Here is a 15,318-nt window from a genome sequence, read left to right as displayed (position 1 = left end):
TACAGTAATTAAAACAACTAAGGATCACTCTGACTTGGCAGCAAAACAGGACTTTTAGCCGTAATATGGTGTTCTGTATTTAACTTATGCTTTCCTTCAAACTGAATCACAGAACACTCAGTCAGACTGCTTAGCATCTATTTTAACTAAAACGTATGTACTAAACAAAAGTGATGAGGAGTAGCAACCCAGTTTGATACGATAGCATCTGTAAGTGCTAGCAGCACAAAGCACACTAAGCACCAAGTCAGACTGAAAAATGATACACTGTAACACTTTGTCTACAACTTGTATAAATAGGAGACCAGTTCTGCAACAGTAGCAATACTAACAGTAACAAAGCAATAGAACAATTGAGTTTGTAGAGACCTCAGCTGCAAAATAAAAAGTAAAGCTCAAACACTTACAATGAGATATACTATGAGCTGAAGGGAATGGGCAGCTGCTGTGAGTAAACCAAGATGGCTCCAGGGGTTTAAAACAACTTTGCTGGGACAATATTGGAGGAGGGGGAGTGGGAGTGGTCACAGGTAATGTGAAGTAGTTAGTTCTTGTAGAAAATCACACTTAGGAGAAATTGAGCAGCAAATGCTGCAAAAAACAGTCTATATACCTGAGTTCATAGAACCCCCCCCCCCCCTCCTCCCAGGCTAAAGATTGCAGGGTAAGTGTCTAAATAGCCAAATTGTTAGGAGTTATTAGAATCTAGTAGGGAAAAACAATCTATAGACCTGATTTCAGCTGTGTTCTTTCTGGGTAGATACCTAGTTTGAAGCAGACAAAAAGTGGCAATTTATGTACCTTTTTGCCTCTATTTTACAAGTGGGCAATTCCAGTGTATCTACTGGGTTACCTTTTTTCACCTAGAGCTTTATCTTGGTTTACTGATAACTAAAAAGAAAAAGTTTAACTGGGGAATGTATTTACAGCTGATGGGGGTGGGGAGCAGCTGCTGTCCTTAGCCATGGGTAGAGCCAGTTATTTCTGCTTTAGACCATGTACTTTCTACAGTAGCAGGCTAAGAGGGAAACATACCTAGACACCTACAGTAACTTATTTTCTTTTTAAAGCTCTTGAGCCCTTGCAGCACATTTTCCAGTATAACAAAATATGTTATTATTAAATCATAATAAAACATATCAATAATGAAACACATTTTTCCAAAATATAGTTAGTATAACAAATTATGTTAATATTAAATCATAATAATAAATAACAGTAATAAATAAATGAGGATAAGGGGTGGGGAGAGAGAGAAACATTTAATTACTAACAATGCAGCCTATATCCCTCAATACACTGAAATATATACTCTGCAGGTGTGTAGTGTCAGGTTTGAGTACAGTGACTTCAATTCTCCTATAACTGATGTAGCACATACATACCTCTCAAGCTGTTAGTATGGGCCAAGCAGTAGCAAAGGCAGGTAGACCACTACACAGAACAGTTTCACATAATATGGACTAAATACCCAGGTGTTCTGTAAATGGATTTGGTAATATATTGCATTACAGGTATTAGTTTGTCTAATAATCATGTGACAGACAGATTAGGCAGTTGTAATTACATTATGAGAAATTGTGACACTTGAGAGGCATGTTTGTGTGCAGTAAGTAAACTAGACAGGAGTCATGCCTTAGCTGGCAGGCATGGGAGTAGAACACAATAGCTGTGACTGCAGGTGACATCTGCAAATAATGTAATATCTGACTGCAGGAACTTAGTTCAGACATGTAAGGGATACAGCCATACTGGGATTGCACAACTTTATTTATGACTCAATAATGCTGATGAACACATTCATGGTATTGATGTTAACATTTTGTGAAATCTAAACACACTATCTACTCATAATATGGGCCACCTCACCCATATATATGTGGTGTTCCTGGTAAGAGAGAAAATGTGAGTATTATATGACTGATACTAAAAGTTTAGTGTTATATACCACTGGATTTGAATCAAGGACTGTGTGTGGCAAAATGTACTGCATACAAAGCATTTAACAGACTGAGCTACCAAGTCACTGCTGACTGTTGAGCGACTGCTACTTGCCTGGAGACCACCTGAAACTATACTATGAATTGAACAACACAAGTTACAGGACATTCCTCTGGCATTGTAGTACTATTACAGTGTTATAGATTACTGTAGAACACACATGCATGGAATACAACCATACTGCATATATGAAAAAAGCTATATTTTCGACTCAACAATGTTAGTGAACACATTTTATTGTTATTGGTTTGAAATATCTATGCAGTCTACACACATCTTCTCATGGACTGGACTACCTCACCCATAGGATCATAGGCGGTTATAGGCTAATGGCCCAGGGGCCTTTACAAGCCTAGCCAAGAGTTTATCCCCAAAAAAGAATCCTCAGTCAACACCTGTCACCCCTGTCAATGAGGTACAAAGGTGGAACCCCTGGGACAAATTTATGGTTTCCCATCCACTCATCAAAGTTGCACTTGAAGAGGGTCAGTGAGGTACTCTGTTTGACATGACATGACTCGACATTGCAAGCCCTCTCAGCTGCAACTGTTGGGAGAAAAGTACACCATTATGCCTACCAGTTTTGCAGACCTTCAGCTTGCATACTGGTTAGAAAGAGGAAGACATACTTACTTACATACTTGTGGAGCATTCACAGCTCGAGCTTTCTGGACCCACGTGTCTAGGGTTCCCGTCTTCCTCCTTTTCAGGTCATCAAAATGTTGATGTCACTGCTCACCGGTGCGGGGGATACCAGTAACACTGGTGAGTTCCCTGGCCAAACAGTCCCAGGCTGCCGCCTTGCACCCTGAGCCCTGAAATCTGCCCTGCATCAGCCAGGGTTCATGGCTTTTAATAAGGAGCCTGACCATGACACTGGACTCCTGAATGCCCCACCTCTACCCCTGATTTACCAACACCATCATCCATACCAACAGATGAATGAACTCCAATGACTGTTGCAGAATTCCCATCTATTGGGCTTAATATAGGCTGTTTCACCAGCCTTACACATCAATCAGCAACATTCAAAATAGTGCCACATCACTTAACAGCTCACAAACCGGCTAAGTGAAGCCAAGCAGCACGAAAACTCGCAGAACAGTGGTTTTAGTGAGGCTTAGCACTGCTCAAACATTGGTAGCATTTAGCATGTTTATGCACTGCTTAACATGATTGAGCAGTGCTTAGCAGAGCACATCAGTGCCATAATTCACAATACTGTAATGAAATTAATGAAAAATAGTACATTCATTTACAGAAGTATTTTGACTGTTATGGACTTGAACCCAGGACCTACTACACATAAGACTCTAAAAAACAAACAAACAAAAAAAAGACAGGAGACTAGAGGGATACACATGAAATGTTTTTAATATACCAAAGGATTATCGCTTTCATCCAACAAACAATACAAGTGGACGTCATCAGATAAAGTTACAAAAACACAATAACTTTAAATAGTGCCCTTTCAACATAATTAAGTAATCACCTTCACGTTTTGATTAACCAATTAAATAATTAAGCAAATACTAGAAAATAACTAAGCAAATACTAGGAAATGATTAACTTACACAGCCTTTAGATAAGCAAGATTACAAACTTCCTTTTAAAAATAAATCCAAACTTCCTTATAAACCCCCCCCCCACAAAATCCATCCACAGAATATATTAAACGCCGAAAATCCTTCAAAATATAATCTTGTATATACTTAAATGAAGCATAAAAAAACACAAATATTCACTCTTAAATTAATAGAGTAATTAAATAAATAATTATATAATACAGATTAAATTACAATGAATAAAATAAGTATTCTAAATACTCCAGTAACCAACCCCCCATAGTATATAAAACATACAAAAAAATTTATATAAAAATACAAATTTTTAAAAAAATTTATTTAATTAGATTAGGTGCATTTCCTACCTCTGAAGTGCTTTTAACCTTATTAAGCAATAAACAGAATTGACTTAATTTAACCTTGGTCATGTACATGCATTCAATTTTAACTGCCATAACATTTCATTTTTCTCTAAATAAAGGCCAGTTGGGCCACCCCTTGGGTTTGTTCTAATCTTGTCAATGGCCATATAATTAAAAGAATGATCCATATTCCATAACATGCCTAGCTAATGCATTAGTATCCTTACTTTTCTTAATGTTGTATTCATGTTTTTATAGCCTGTATATCCTGTCGCAGAATCTATGTTCAGTTTTCCCTATGTAGAAACAGGGACAGTCTTGACAAGTCATCAGGTATACTATATTTTTAGATTCACAATTACATTTGTTGAGTTTTGGAACTTTATTTTATTTTTCAGATTACTGTATTAAATTAACTAAAACCTTTTCTAGAATGGTTGCCTTGGACTACTTACACACTGCTTCATAAAGCTACTTGGAAGAAGCTTGAGGTCTTCTGACAATGAACAAAGTAGTATTTCATCCATGTCAGTCGTTTAAATTAAGGAAAATTACTTGGCTTTCTAGGTTGTAGTCAAGTCCTAGGATGTCAAACACCAGGTAAGAGAACAAAATCAGCTGACCATCCTACTAGGCAACCATTCATGAATTATCAATGGAACATCAATGAAAAATAGTAACAGAAATAAGCACCCTGCCTTACAACCAAAAGGAAAAAGAAAAAAAAAAAAACAAAAAACACAATAAATAAACAATAATAATGGATTAGTACCCATCCATCCAGTAAATAAGGAAATATATACCTAAGCCCAAGTTAAAATGCTCTCCACAAATGACAAAGTCTGAAGTCAAACAAAAATAAAGTCAAAAGTCAAAGCCCCAACACTGTGAGCAATTTTTTGAATAGGTCGATGGCTCCATGTAATGCTAAACATAAAAAAAAAGATCTAGCTTTGTGGGATTCAAACCACTAACACAGGGTTACAGGGTCTACTACAGTATCCACTACACCACAGCGAACCTTAGTAAAAGTAGCAGCTAAAGTCTTCCTTAATCTACATAAGTATGGACACTCTTGTGCCACTTGTTATCTTTTAATATATTACTTTCAATGTTCCATTGATGATTTTATGAATGTTCACTCAGTAGGATACTGGACAGGTTTTGTCCTCTTACCTGGAGTTTTACATCCCAGAACTTGACTACAAGTTAGGAAGCTTTATGAAATGTTGTCTACACCTGCTTTATTCCAGAAAATGATGGAAACACTGGGTGAGATTCATAAACTTTGTGCCTCATGAAAAGGGTGGTTATGCAGTACAATGGTGTAGTAAACCCTGAGTTGTTGTTGTTTGTCTTTTCAGCTTTTCACAGTTAGGGGTCACCACAGTGGAACTCCAGTCCACTAATGATTGTCAGTAGGTTTTTATGATGCTGAGTTGTCAGCCCAACCTTCAACAAAGGAACGCCCATTCATGCATGTCTTTCGAATGCCGCTCGACTGCGGGGAGGACATACAGCTGAGAATCAAACAGGAGAACCTCTTGCTGTGAGGAAACAATGCTACCACTGCACCACCATGGCTATATATGTACTAAACCCTGAGTAATTTTACAAAATATGCCACTTAATTTGGTAAGACCTTATATGTGTTCTTTCTCAGTTGTATATTCTACTTTGTGCATGGCACACAGATGTAAATAACCCCTCATCAGGATAATATGTAATTCAGAGATGTTGAATTAACTGTGTAAAAGGACCAGGGCTGCACACCTAAATCAGGTGATTTTATGTAGGATAGCACTGATCCTCCTTTCATGATGGTATGCAACTCAGAATACACTCTGAGCATTTACACTCTGCTAAACTAATATGTCTATCTATCTATCTATCTATCTATCTATCTATGTATCTATCTATCTATCTATCTGTCTACTATATGTTGTACCAGCCGTGGAGATAATAGTAAAGCTTACCTAATCTCTTGGCTTCTCCATAATTCAATGTTAAGAAGTGATTGTAAAAGAATAAACCTCTGCCTTCTAGGTTATACTGTACTTTAATTGAATGATACAACATTTTCATCAGCTGTCAAATGCAACAATATTCTGACCTTGCAATTCTTTCACCTATTTATTTTATTTGTATTTATTGTTATTTATTTACCAAGTAGGTGAGTTGGTCTGCTAACTATTTTCAGTCATGACCTGGTCTCGTAGAGAGCTGAATACATAAATATTTTAATAATCAGAATACACAGTAGAGAAGGTTCCAGTGCCAGTTAATATATGTAGGAGACAGATCATTTAAGATGAGCATGTAACAAAAGCTGTAGAAAATATCACACCTTTGGATGAGTACAGATGCCACTGGAATTAGGTAGCAATGACAATAGTTGTCATGGTAGCAGCTGCAGACTGATTCTGAGATAAGGTGTTCTTTAAGAGAGCCTTTAATGTACTTAATAGTTTCTTAGCTTTTGATTTCTGCAGGCAGGTTTTTGCAGGTTGCCAGTTTTTTCTCCTAATGTTGTTATGAATTATGGCCTACATAAGGCGAATTCATCTTGTGTACAGGAAAATATACCAGACTATTTAAGTGAAAAACAAGAAACAGCCACTAACAAATGTTGTTTGTTAACATCATTACTGTTTTAATTATACTATAAATTATGTTAACATAATCTGATGTACTTAGAGTGCTTAGCTAATACTGCAGGTTTAAAGCTATCATTCTAATTATGTGCATGTCTCCTCATAAGAATACAAAGGTTCTTAATTAATGGCAGTCAAAGTCTTGAGCACCATATCTATGCCATCATATTATTTTAATATAAAAGTACAAAGTCAGTGACAAAACTGGAAAATTTATTTGATTTCCTTATTCATCAAGCTACAGGCCACTCCACTAAGGTACTTCATGGCTAACATTCCTGTCAGTGTTGTATAGGTAGCAGGGGTCAGGGATGTTGGGTCATAGCAAAACCTGATAATTTAACTGCTTTGGTTGTAAGGGTACTAGAGTTTAATGTAGATATTAAAGCTGCTACATTTAATTATTAGGCTGCAATGAAAAAACTGGGCTGCCAGAAACATACTCTAAGAGTCAGCATTGAGCCTTCCGGCAGCCATATTCTGAGATATCTAGACTGAGGTTCACTTTAAAAAGAGGTGTAACCTAATGCTCATTGAGGATAGAGGAAATGGAAATAGAGGGCAGTCTAATCACCTCTAACAGATTAGTCTTAAGGAAAGTGCTGACGGCTGTTCTGGAATGATAACCAAAGGTTCTCCCTCGATAACTGAACAAGCTCCCGACTGGTTAAACCTCCTTCATCAGATAATAAATGTGTTAGCCAAAGGATATTTAAGCCATCAAACTTCACAACATGAAGCTTTTTCTGAGCTGGCAGGATCTGATATCTGACTGTACTAAGACTACATGCTTATGTTCATAGAATATGCTTTTGGACTGGGATTCCCATTCTTAACTGTCCAGCAGATCTTCCACTCAAATTTAACATAAAGGTTACACATTTTCTTCTTTGCAGTAAGCTCTGTGATTCTTATAAAATGAGTGTTTAACTTGGTCATGGAGTAATTCTACTGACTACCTGTAAACTATTTTCCAGCAAGGGGAATAAACTCTGCAGGAATCTTTGCCACAGTGCAAACTCCAACATCATCCCCTCACTTATGTAGCTCTTCCAGTCGTGCAGCCAATAAACCTTGGCAACTGGATGAGCCATCACAAACTGTGACAAAAACCCAAACAAGGGCAGACATGAAGGCACTATGTCCACACAAAGACATTAATATGCAAAGATGAAGCACTTCATCCAATATATATAACACATTTTTCAGCATGTCATTAACAAATATTACAGCACTTATAAACCTTTCATGCTTAATCATATGATCACAAGCACAACCTTTTAAAAAAAATACAATGACACAGTTTAAAAACAAAAACAAAACAAAAACCAGGCTAAAATTCAAATATGAAAATAATTAAAGTGAAAAAAATATACTATATATACCTAGAACTGTATTAAATTGAAAACATACTAATATATATATATATATATATATATATATATATATAAAACCATAAATATTAATTAATCATATAAGCGTTATGCTTAAGTAAACAACCAACATTTATAGCATCATTTAATCCTGGAAAAATATTAGCTTGTCACCTAACTTGCCACCACAGTTCTCTAACCTCTAAGTAATTCTCACTGTCCCCTATTAATGGGCCAAATATTTTTTTTTCCAAAACCAAAATGTAAACATTTGAAAACTGGAACAAGTAGTGGCATGCTTGGCCAATGCATTAATAATATTATGCATTCTTAAAACATATGTGTCTTCATAAATTCACTCCGCCAAAGGGCACTCACTTTTTCCAACATAAAACGCATCACATAAGAAACATAAAATGAGATGAACGACTGCTTTAGTCCCTCAATTTACTTTAGGAGTTTAGTAATGGTAGCAATCAATCCTAAAATTTTTCTTTGTATTGGATTATTAATGTACCCACATTGGTTACAATTATTACATTTACTGGTACCTGTCAAACATATGTCAATTGGGGTAAACCCCTCCAATTTATTTTTAATGTTTCAACTTCTTTTAAAAATAAATGTAACAGAAGGCCCCACAATTTGTTTTATGGGCTCAAAATGGGTGATTATAGCCCAATAGGAATAAAATATGTTTCTGATTTTAGACATATTACTAGAATATTTAATAATCATACATTGTTCAAAAAGACTAGTCATAACATCCCTGGGATTAATCAGCCCATCTTTTAAAAATGGGAGCAAATATATCCACTTTTCCTTATAAACATTTCTTGTTTGGTTTTCTGTAATAAACTAACACTTTTCCTTGTAAAACTTCTTGTTCAGTTTCTCTAATAAACTAACTGGATAACCTCTTTCCCAAAATAATTTCACTAAAAATTCAATTTGAAAATAAAAATCAATATTGTCTTGAACCATCCTAGATATCTATACCATTTAACGATTAATAACACTTGGTTTCTGTTTGTAAGGATGACAGCTCTGATGATGTAGGTGATTGTTAGTAAATGTGTCACATCAATATACACTTGAGACAAAACAATTCATAGAATCATTTTTGGAAAGTCTTACATCGAAAAAATTAACACTAGAAAAAGAGCTTTTAGAAGTAAATTTCAAAAAGTTTATAGTAGTATTCAAAAATAATCCATTGAAGTTAATGAAGAATGAAGCATTACCCTTCCATAAAATAAGTATGTCATCCAAATATCTGAGATAAATATTCCAGGATTTGGCATACCAAGTGATGCTGCCAGAGATACTGTAATCCTTCTAAGCAGACAGCAGCAAGGCAGGTCTTACAGTCCGCAATCTCCACAATCAACAGATAAGAAGTGTGAACCATGCCATATTCTGATGCAGTGGACACCTGTGCTCCAGCCCAACTGCAGACAAAAGGTTGGTTATTCAAAGCTATTCAAGGCACAGTGTTTTTCAACTTTATGGGTTGTTTTAAAAGTCTCTGCTAGCAAGTAGTTAGAACAAAGAAGCTGACCATATGATTCAAGTCCTGCATCAGAGTTGCTATTATACAGAATAATGTAGAGGAGGACTTATTACTCTGTTCCCCAATAAATGTAAAGAATGGGTGCAGATTAAAATAAATGAAAGTGATATAAATATATTATTCCATTTGTTTTATGATCTACATAACATGCTTAGTAAAACAACGGCAAATGCTTTGAGATATGCTCTCCCTGTAATGCAACAAGTTATCCTGAACCAATATGTGCAACCCTAACATCTCCCTTTAACATGCAAGAAACCTAGTTCAATATCAAATCAACACCAAAAATGAAAATTCAGGTCACAATATCTTTACAGCAATTATATCACTTCCAAGATGGCTGCCGGCTAGACTGCTCCCTATTCACTGTGCTCCTCACTGCTATGTAATTACCGGCTACTTTCAACAACTTTTAAGCGAAGTTTCTCCACAGATTTTTCTACAGAAATCTTCTCTGATTCAGATTCTTCACTCTGGGATTGCTTATTTTTGGAAAAAGGTGAATTTTTGGATTAATTTACCTCAGAATAACTTTTGGCATCAACAGTCTTTGGGCACGTGCACTCTAGAAGCTTATCTCTGTGTCAGTTCTCCTGCTTTCACACCTCTAGACTGGGTATGGCTGACAACTCAGACTCCATGGTTACACAGACAACCAAGGCCAAATTTTCTTCTATGCTTTCTCCAGAGAAGGAGACTGGCTCCAAGAGACTAAGAACCACTAAACAATCTACTGAAAACATAAAAGTAAGTGCCAAAGATAAAAGTGACTCTAATTTTCATTTAGAAGACTTAAAAATGGCACTACAACCCATTCAAAGTGCTATATAGAGTTTTTCTGATCAATTCACTGATTTTGGTAAAACTTTAAAACAGATTAATGAAAGAATGGACATACTTGAAAATAAATATCTAGCCATAGAAATAAGAGCAGAGTCTATTGAAAGTGACTTAAAATCTAAAGATACTCTAATAGCTGATATACAAGCCAAAGTACTGGATTTAGAGGCAAGGAGACGCAGAAATAATATAATAATTAGAGGTTTGCCAGAATCTTATGAAAATCAAAATTTAATATCTGTGACTAAACAAATATTTGAAGCATTACTTAATTGTGAGGCAAATACAAAATCCTTAACTGTAGAAAGAGCGCACAGAGCCCTGCGAGCCAGACAAGACTCTACGTCACCTCGGATTATATATACAGGATTACTAGACTTTCAAGATACCCAGCGTATTTTAGAAGCAGCCAAAAGTAAAAAGCATCTCATATGGAATAAACATAAGTTGACTTTTTCACAGGATTTACCAGCACAAATAAAATTAAATAGGCAAAAACTATCACCATATTGTGCAGATCTGATTAAAAGGGGTATAAAATTTCGAATGCGTTATCCTAATACCCTTTCTTTCAACTATAATGACAGGAGTTATGTGTTTACAGACCCACAAGAAGCAAAAGACATCTTCTTAAAAGTATTCAAAACTCTTCCTGCTATTGATTTACAAAAATAATGCTCCTAACTAATGTAAGTTCATTTGATATCTAAGATAGTGAGCTTACTTTTAATACTATGGTTTCTTTATTAACATTGAATATAAGCCATAGGCTTGTCAAGAAAAGATAAATTCAGTCTTTTTGTGTGTAAAACATGTGTTTTAATGATATTTGAAGTTGTCGTAAACTCAAATATCAATATTCCAGTATATCACGTCTTTACAATGTACCAGTATCAACATGGCATAGTTTACATGAGAAAGTACTGTTTTTCTATCTATGAATACTTTAACAGAATGGAGGGAAAAATATCTGGTCTCTCGTGCTGCAGACCGCCACCAACCCTGACTGATTTTCTTGGATTTATGTCTAGAACCATTCACGTTCCTTTTCCTTTGATGTATTCTTTCAGGATGTCATTAGTAATGTTAGTGGAATCCATTTCTGTCTACCCTGTCAGAATTGCGCTGGTTGTGCTACATGCCTCATAGTCTGTTGACAGGATTTCAAAAAGAATGAAAAAAAAAAAGGTTGTAACCTGATATCTTCAGTTGTCTGTCTACCCAGAACATGGTTTCCTGATTTCCTGAAGTCGCGTAACCGAAGAGATGCTGATTTACATTCTCGGGGTCTGTATCTTGACTGCAGCAGCATTGTTTTTGCAAGTAAGTGTTTTTTTCTCTCGCAGATTGGGACAGTATACCTTGCGTGCTCCAGGAAGCCTTTTACTTGTTTGGGACTGTCCCCTAATACGTGCGGAGACATTTCTGCCTCTATGACTGACATTTAAATTAGAGCAATGTTTATTTCATATTCTAAGGCTTTTTTATAAGCTAAAATTTTTTCTCAATGTTTGCGCAAAACAAACTAAACATGTAGGATTTGGAATGTCATACATATTTATTTGCTATTAAATATTGATAAGTTTAAATGTTACTTACAAGGTTAATTTATAATGCTCAATGGGCTGGAGTTGATGTAATGGCTAATTGAGAGAAATATGTAACTTTTTGCTTATATAGTTTATGCCTATAATTTTTGTTACAAATATATTTACCAGCATATTTTCAATGACAATATAGGGAGTCTTAGGGTATAACACCTCACTTAAGGGTAATTTGAAGTCCTTAGTAAGCATTTCAGTGTACATTAATACATATTCCCATATTCTATATACACGCATGATAGGTATTAAAATAACATCCTTCATATTTTATCTAGATTTGCTAAGAGTGTGGGACACATGTGATTTAAAATATGTTGGCTTACTTTATTCTAGACTTGATGATATTATCTTTACCAAATGGACTCTCGTATACACGAGTCATACAAATTGGTTTTGAAAATAGTAAAAAAGATTAGGCAGAGTTACACTATTTATAGGCTTTAGTATTACAAAGTAATATAGTATACATTTAACTATGAAGATTTCATTTTCTTAATAACATTTAATCTTTTTTGGTTGGAGTCATATTCGTGTCTTACTACACTTACACTAATGATTTAATAAGTATACATATATTATTGTTTCAATAATTATGTTTCTATCTTACTAGCACCTCACATCACAAATATATTTTATAGTGCAAGATTAACAACATATTTACATGGGACACAATTATATTTAACTTTATAGATGTTTGTGAGTACACTTTTGAATGAGGAATGTATATGTCGGGCATCTTGTGTTTGGATAGTTGTGTAAATATGTTTAGTTTTGTTAATACTGTTATAGTCCTTTTCAGGACTTTACTTAAATTTTCTTCTCATATTTCTGTGATTTTGGTAACCAAGTTTTTACATCGTGCATATAGTCATTTTTATCTTCCCTCTGTAGGTAAGTTTAGGTGGTTAGGCACTGGGATAGGGAAGAGGGAAGATTATGAGATTCGGGTTAATTTTACATTGAAATATACACTTATAGGTAATATCTGTTATTATGAGACTAAGTTTTGTTTATTCTTTTTACTTATCCTTTATGTATACACAAATAATTTAAATTTTAGCATCTCCTTTAACAGTCCCTTATTAAACACATGACTAATTTATTAATAATTGATTCCTGGAATGTAAGGGGGATACAAAATAAAGACAATAAATCCTTAATATATCATTTAATGTATAAATTGCAAGCCAATATATGTTTTTTGCAAGAAACACATATACCTAGGGATGACTGGGACAAAGTAAGAAATAAAAAAATGGATCAAAAAAATAATAGCTTCTGGGGACACTTCTAATTCCAGGGGGGTGGCTATCATAATCAAACAAAAATTTCTGGGAACTATTATTGAAGAAAAATATGACAATGAAGGTAGATGGTGTTACTTTACTTCTACCGTACACAATTTGGATAAACCACTGCTGGTACTAAATCTTTATGGCCCTTGTAGTAATCAACATATTTTTATTTTACAGATATACAATATCCTTTCTTCCTACAGAGATCACTTTGTTATTTTAGGTGGGGACTGGAATGCTGTAATTAACCCATATATAGATTGTACAAGTTGTTCCTCTTCGCACAATCAACAAGCATCCTTTGCTCTAGAAGAAGTAATATTAGAGTACAATCTCATAGACCCTTTACAAATCACTAAATACTCAAATAAAAATGATATTTATACATATTATTCCAAATGCTATCATTCATGGTCTAGGTTGGATTTCTTTCTTATATCAAATTTTCTTTCACAATTGTTAATGGATTTTATTACTGAACCCAGATTTCTCTCTGACAACTCTAGAATATTAGTAAAATTAAATCTAAATTTTAACCCTAGTCATAAATCTATAAGAAATAATTGGACATTAAATAATAATTTGCTCTCTAACGAAGAAATTAATAAATTGTGTATAGAAATAATTCAGGATATGGAAAACAATTTAGATTCAACAGATATCCCCTATGATATACAATGGGCGGCATGCAAAGCTAGATTAAGAGGAATGTTTATTGGTAAGGCTGCATATCTTAAAAAGCAATTTAATAGTAAAGAAAGATTCCTAAAACTAAAAATTCAGTCCCTTGAAGATCAATATAGGTTAAATCAGGACCAATCATATGACAAACAGATTATAGACTATCAAAAAGAACTGAATTTATTATATCAAAATAACCTTTCAATACTGGAGCAAAGATTATTAATCACTTACTCAGAATGGGCTCAAATTCCTTCCAAAACCTTAGCAAGAATAATTAAAAAAAAATTTTGAGAGATCTAAAATATCACCCATACAATACAAAAATCAAATATATAACACGGACAAGGAAGTTTTGCATCTCTTCTCATTACTATATACAGAGTTATTTTCCAAAACTTGTAATTCTATAGAAAATAGTTATATAAATAGCTTTTTAAGTTCCATAACATTTCCTATGTTAAATGAAAAACAGCAAAATATTCTTTCATCTCCTCTTACTCTTTTAGAAATTAAGGAGTCAATTGATAGGCTAAAAATTGGCAAATCCCCAGGCCCTGACGGATTTACACCTAATTTCTTTAAATCCTTTAAATCTGTCATTGCTCCCTTTCTTCTTAAAGTGTATAACTATATAAAAACAAATGACATATCGGATCTTCACTGGAACACCTCTAAAACTATACTGATTCTGAAAAATAATAAAGATAAAACGGACCCCCACAATTATAGACCGATTTCATTAATCAATGTAGATATCAAGATTCTGTCTTCTATTCTTGCTAATAGATTGAAGAAGGTCCTATCATCAATTATTTCACCAGATCAGACAGGTTTTATGTCTCACAGACATGTTTGGGACAACACCCTGACTTTGGATTCCATTATGCATCTTACAAAACATGATAACAACCCACTATATGCATTGATCCTTGATGCATCAAATGCATTTGATAGAGTGAATTGGGATTTCCTCTTTCAGACTATGTTCTGTTTTAATTTCCCCATTACATTTATAAATTTTATCAAAACTCTGTACAAAGAATCCTTTACCAGACTATATGTTAACGGAATCACTTCAATTTGTATAAAGATGACTAATGATATGAGACAGGGTTGTCCTTTATCTCCCTTTCTTTTTAACCTTTATTTGGAACCTTTACTTTTGTACATATCACAAAACACATTTCACAAGATTCCTAGGATTTTCAACACTAATTTATTTTTCTCAGCCTTTGCGGATGACTTAGTTATATTCTTTCAAACTCCTATTTCAGACCTTAAAAAATAATGAATTCTATTGAGAAATTTTCACTTGCATCGGACTATCTAATTAACTCTCAAAAGACTCATATTTTCCCTTTGAATCA

This window comes from Protopterus annectens, chromosome 12.part0, assembly GCF_019279795.1.
Source record: "Protopterus annectens isolate FY-2018-M chromosome 12.part0, PAN1.0, whole genome shotgun sequence".
Lineage (NCBI taxonomy): Eukaryota > Metazoa > Chordata > Ceratodontiformes > Protopteridae > Protopterus > Protopterus annectens.
This window is presented reverse-complemented; position numbering follows the sequence as displayed.